Source organism: Gigantopelta aegis, chromosome 3, assembly GCF_016097555.1.
Source record: "Gigantopelta aegis isolate Gae_Host chromosome 3, Gae_host_genome, whole genome shotgun sequence".
Lineage (NCBI taxonomy): Eukaryota > Metazoa > Mollusca > Gastropoda > Neomphalida > Peltospiridae > Gigantopelta > Gigantopelta aegis.
Window position 1 is genome coordinate 72,325,645 of NC_054701.1, and position 6,525 is coordinate 72,332,169.

Genomic DNA, 6,525 nt, shown 5'->3' on the forward strand with positions numbered 1-6,525 from the left:
AAATACTGTATAAAACAAATTTGGGTACAAACTCAGTGAACATACTTATGGAGTCCAAAGTTCAGTAACAAGAATGACATCCTAGATCACGTGATCTTTGATAACATTAATTTAGATATATACATGTATATGTAAAACAATCAGTTCAGGCCCGTAGCAGGAGGGTGGAGTGCCCCCCCCCCCCATAATTTTGGCTTTAAAAAAATTTAAAAATTATATAACCTTTAGCCTACATCTCAACTGAATGTAAAAGTTGTAGCGAGACTAACGGTTCGAGATTAACGGCGAGTTACAGTAGCGGGCAAATCACGTTCGAGCACGCTGCCTAGCCAAGAGAGATTATTTCATAGCTTTAGAGGAAAAACAGCTGTCACGACATAGGCTATAAGCTACTAAATTAAATATCGAGCACCAGCAATGTGTGTTCAATTGTTAAATAGGTTTTGTTTGTGTAGTCAGAATAACATATCCACATACCATGGACGGACATTTTGTTGCATATAGACATATGTTAATTCTAGTATATATAATACCAATCTAATTAAAATTAGCTCCACTATTACATGTGGATCTAAAGACAGCCAGTTGGAGCTCATGTCCACCAATCAAAACCTTACTTGCAGAATCCTGCCAGTGATTTAAAACTAACAACACTGCGTAGTCCCCAATGTCCAGGTAACATTTCGTCTGTAAATAATAATTTACGGGTAACGGGCAACTATATTTACGTGCCCCTATCCACGAAGGTTCAGGCACGCCCACTACGGATTTAGCCTCTGACTTCGCCAGTGACTAATTCCGGAGCAGGGGGGGGGGGGGTAAGTTTGAGGTGGGCGGAATTAGGAAAAAAAGCCATTTAGTAAAGTCAACGCGAGCGCGGACCAAATAGCACACTTCGCAAACTTGAAGTAACACCGAGTGGGAGCCGTGCTCTGATTGGCTGAATTTCGATTCCTCGGTGAAGCCTGTAATTTACCTAAGTCTACAAGGAGTAACTGCATCCAAAAACATGTCTGGACTCTAAAATTAAACCCAAAAGTTTATGACTGCTCGGCCGAAAAGGTTTTAAGGTGATTTTGAGCAATTGATCGGGCGCTAAAATAAAATGCGTCAGACTATTTATAAAAAAATAAACATAAGAATTTTGAACTGCTTCGAAAACGTTTAAAGTCCAACTAGCCCAAAAAAGGAGGTTGATACCTGTCCTAGCAAAGGTTGGCGTCTATGGCGATCCGATGAAGTCGGTGGTGTCCAGATGTGGAAGATCAGGCCGGTAGGGGGAGGCTGCTAAACTCTTGGTGATGAAACGGTAGTCATCCCCCGCTATGGTTTTGAGGACGCGGTGTAGGGTGGGGTTGTCCATCTCCTTGAGTAGTAGCGCTTGGTTGTATCTCCCCCTCCGGCGGATGGTGACGCAAACTGCGTTGATATCCACATCAACTTGGACGCGGTGGACGGCGAAGTCCCCTTCATCGGGATTGGCTGGCAGTGGGTGGTACGCCTTGTGTTTGGGCTCGCTGATGAGCTGGCGAACGTCCTCCAGGTTGGATTTCATGAGCTGATGGAATCGCGGATGTAACTTGCCGGCCTTAAGTGTCCATTGTCTAGTTGGTTGTTGCTCTGGCTTCGGCGGCTGAGTAGGGCGACATGGCCTGGCTGGGGTGGCACTCGGGGGAGTGGTCGCCTTCCTCTTCACCACTGCCGTCTTCCGGGCCGGGACCTCTACGGGCGTCGCCGGTTGGATTGGCGACACATCCGGAGGTCCAGAAGAAAAGGCCGGTGGATCGGGTCTGTTGTAGGGTGTGACACAGATCGCTGTGTCAAACTCGTTCAAATCCTCATTCTCCATCGAAGAGACTGCGATGGATGGAGCCGGAGCCACTTCCTTCTTCGTCTTCTTCTTCGGGGGGTCGGCGTTGGGCGGTCCAGCAGACGGAGTCGCTGCCGGCGGTTTAGCCGCCGGTTTTGACTCCCCCTGCGCCGCCGCTGGCGCACGTCTCCTCTTCCTCCACCTTCCTTTCTTCGGTACTCTATCACCGTACACCAAGGTCACGGTTGCCCGTGACCCGGTGTACGAGACTCGATACTCTAATAGACTTCCATACGTGGCAATTAATCCCCCCAGGTGGGGGGGGGGGGGGGTAATTGCACAGCGCACTCGACAACGTCTTGTTGGATCGGCTGCATAATTGAAAGTGAATAATAATTTAAATATTGACCAATCACACTTCGCCTTTTATAACGTTATTTGGGAGCATACAAATTCAAAAAATATCGGGCAAGTCTATTTTAGTGGCCGCAGTACAGCGAACCATACCAATACGTACGGGGTGGATTATCAGTCTTCAGTTTTACATTAAAAATTATTTATTTATTTATAAAATTTAAAAAAACTAAATCAGTCTTCAGTTTTACATTACAAATTATTTATTTTATAAAATAAAACATGTTTTAAGGCATTCGTAATTCACACGAAACATGTCGTATACCCTCAGGATAATTCGGAATGTTTTCAAATTATTTTTAAATCACTGGCAGGATTCTGCAAGTAAGGTTTTGATTGGTGGACATGAGCTCCAACTGGCTGTCTTTAGATCCACATGTAATAGTGGAGCTAATTTTAATTAGATTGATATAATACATTAAACCAAATATATATCATAAATTAAACCAAACATTACTGTCTACCCATGGGTTTGGCAAATAGTGTCACTTAAAATTGTACAAGAACGTTATAACTGTAATTGATCGTTCTGTTAGTCAAGTAACACACGTGTAACATTTAAGCGTACGAGACGAGGGATTAACTTTCCCTCACTCCAATGCTGGAGCGAATCTTCGCATTGGCGCAAAAAAAAAGAAAAAAAGATGGAGACGTTCGGACAAAATGAGCTGGCATGAAAGCTTTTAACTATGTATTTTAATCGTTTTACATCAAATAGGCATATAGCTGTAGTAATGCAAATATGCATAAACGTTGTTACCCGTATTCTGGCAATTTAGTTTATAATTAGCATCCCACCCCAACCCCCCACAAAAAGAAAAACAAAAAGGAACATTTTCCTCAACATCGTTCTGAATCCGCGCCTAGGCCTACATATATACTCTTCAAAAAAAGAAACGCAAAACGGTACAAATGGGTTATAACTCCGATTTTATGTTTCCTACCGGTTCATGCTTTGTTAATATAAGGTCATTGCATGTCCCAAACACATTCCCACGGTTACATTCGATAAAACGCAGCTACTGTAAAATAAAGTTTCAAAATGTGAATATTCGCAAAAACGCAGCCACGTGCAAACCATGTCACCACTGCACGTGCGTTGTCTGCACGTGCAACATGAACACCGACAGTATAAAAGTGCAGGGTGTTCTCTTGCCTGGCCTCTGTATCTGGCCGACAGTTGACAATCCAGGACATGCCACGTCTCAGTGAACCGCAGAGAAACAATGCCATCGGCCGACTAGACGCAGGCGAATCCAGAACGGCCGTTGCCAGGGCATTCCATGTGTCCCCAAGCACCATCTCCAGACTGTGGGACCGTTACCAGCAACATGGATCAACACGTCACCTCCCTAGATCCGGTCGACCACGGGTCACTACCCCCGGGCAGGACCGCTACATCCGGGTACGCCACCTTCGGGAACGATTGACTACTGCCACCTCCACAGCCGCAGCAATACCAGGTTTGCGCAGGATATCCGACCAGACCGTACGGAACCGCCTACGTGAGGTAGGAATTCGTGCCAGACGTCCAGTTCGAGGTGTCATCTTAACACCACAACACCGTCGACTCCGACTGCAGTGGTGCCAGATTCATCGACAATGGCCTCAACTGCGATGGAGACAGGTGTGGTTCAGTGACGAGTCCCGATTTCTGCTCCGACGTCATGATGGAAGATGTCGCGTGTATAGGCGTCGTGGTGAACGTTATGCGGCAAACTGCGTGCAGGAAGTGGATAGATTCGGCGGGGGTAGTGTCATGGTGTGGGCAGCCATCTCACACACTGGCAGAACTGACCTGGTCCACGTGCAGGGCAACCTGAATGCACAGGGCTACATTGACCAGATCCTCCGGCCACACATCGTTCCAGTTATGGCCAACGCCAACGCAGTGTTCCAACATGACAACGCCAGGCCTCACACAGCACGTCTCACAACGGCTTTCCTACAGAACAACAACATTAATGTCCTTCCTTGGCCATCGATATCACCGGATTTGAACCCAATTGAGCATCTATGGGACGAGTTGGACCGACGCCTCCGACAGCGACAACCACAGCCCCAGACCCTGCCCGACCTGGCAGCAGCCTTGCAGGCCGAGTGGGCCACCATCCCCCGGGACGTCATCCGTACTCTGGTTGCTTTCGGGCTCAAAGTTTGATGTCACGGAAGTAAAAGATGACATGCTGTTTGCGTTGTTTGTTTTGAAGAATTTAGAAGATGACATCTTCTTTACGTGAAGATCAGTTTGAAGTAAACATATATCTGTATGTACAATATTGTTTCGTTACTATTTTATATTTTGTACCTGAGAACATTGGTCGAGATCGTTAGCGATACCATCAGTACTTTGATACACATTTACAAAAATAGGAAGAAGTCCTATATATCGATATGGTATGCAAGTATCACGCTTTTTTTATAACGTACATGATTATACATAACATAAAGTTCAGCAACTTTTCCAGTTAGACCAAACATCAAATTAGGATCATATCGGGTTGCATGGGTCTACCACTCGGTTAGGACTACCTGTTCTGTGGACTACAATCAACACCACTATTTCTACTCCTATTTCTATTTATAATCTAAATACTGAAAACTAAATCATTTCCTACAACAACAACAAAAAATATATATATATATCTGTAACAACACTACATTTTTAATTATTTGTTTTACTATCGTTTGCAAACAAATTTACTGTCGTCTGCACACACGTCATTGCATAAGCTGGTCTAGAGGTTAACATTATTATTATTATTATTATTATTATTGCTGTGTGTGTATGTGCGTGCGTGTGTGTGATAATTATTAAAGTTACAGTCTCTGATTACTATATTATAACAACATGTACACATATGAAATACAAGCTCAAATGCACTTTTAAAAAACTCGTGTGTGTTCGCTATGAACGGAGATCGTCAAAAGTATATGCTCGATTCGTCGCCTGTGCCGCCATTGCTCGGCAAAGCACAAGTGACAGCCTGTTGTCAGTTTCAGTTAACACGTGCGTTTGCGGATTTAAAATTGTAGGGAACATCTCAAAAAATGAAATGAGAAATCTTGCGCTGTTCGAAGAACGTTCGGTTGAGGATAGGATACTAGTCTTTCGATAAAACCGGTTTGATCTTGACAACGTATTATCGACAATCGTATCTTATTAATGTTTTATAAAGTTTTAGTAGAACTTTCAAAGTTTAGTTTGTATAACACATTGATCATGTATATTTTAAAAAAATAAAATATACTAAGGCAGACATTGAACGTTTTCACTTCTTAATTTTACGAGTGTTAAAATCGAAAAATTCAAATAAATATACTTTCGTTTGGAAAGGATAAAAGTTAGTTTGTTTTGTTTAACGACATTAATATTAGAGCATATTGATTTATTAATCATCGGCTATTGGATGTTAAACACTTGGTAATTTTGACGTAAAATCTTAGAGAGAAAACGGGTGAAGGGGAGGGGGGTATTGGGGATCGAAACACTTACCTGCCCAAGATAAACAAAATTGAAATATATTTTGTGGGGGAGCATGACCCCATATAAACTTCGCTCAACACAGTCTATAACCTCCAACCCCGCTAAAATCCCCGCACACGCGCCTTGGAAACCCGCTACATTTTTTTTTAGCAAGGGATCGTTTATATGCACCATCCCACAGACAGGATATCACATACCATGGCCTTTTATATACGTCACGGCGCACTGGCAGGAACGAGCCCGCCGATGGGGATCGATCCTAGACCGACCGCGCAATAACCCCCCCCCCCCCCCCCCCACACACACACACACACACACCTTTTTAGGTGTAAGTAATGAATAGAAATAACATATTATTAGATAAGCGAGCATTACCAAACTAGCGATGTGGTGGACCTGTACCAAACAAAACTGGATCATCCATTCTAAATGCTTAAATAATAAAAAGCTTTAAAAATCATCAGTTATGACGAACTGCATCTGCAATTGAGAACAAAATATCAGACGAAAGTTAGTGAACACAAAAGACTGATTGACCGAGGCTGTTAAAATAGTGTTAAATTACGTTACGGTAACTATCGTAAGCTACGGAAGTTTTTCCACACCACGGCTTGTTTTCTTTGATGTCGGGTGTGCCGACTGATGAGTTGTTGTTTTTTCAGTGTGAAAAAAAGTGTCCAATATGAAATAGCGGAGCTGGTTTCTGTAAAATATAGTAGGATGCGGGAAAATAAAGAGGGCTGGAAAAACATAAAGGGGGCGGCAAAACACGAAAGCGTGGCGGCAAAATGCAATACACTGAGCAGCGAGAACA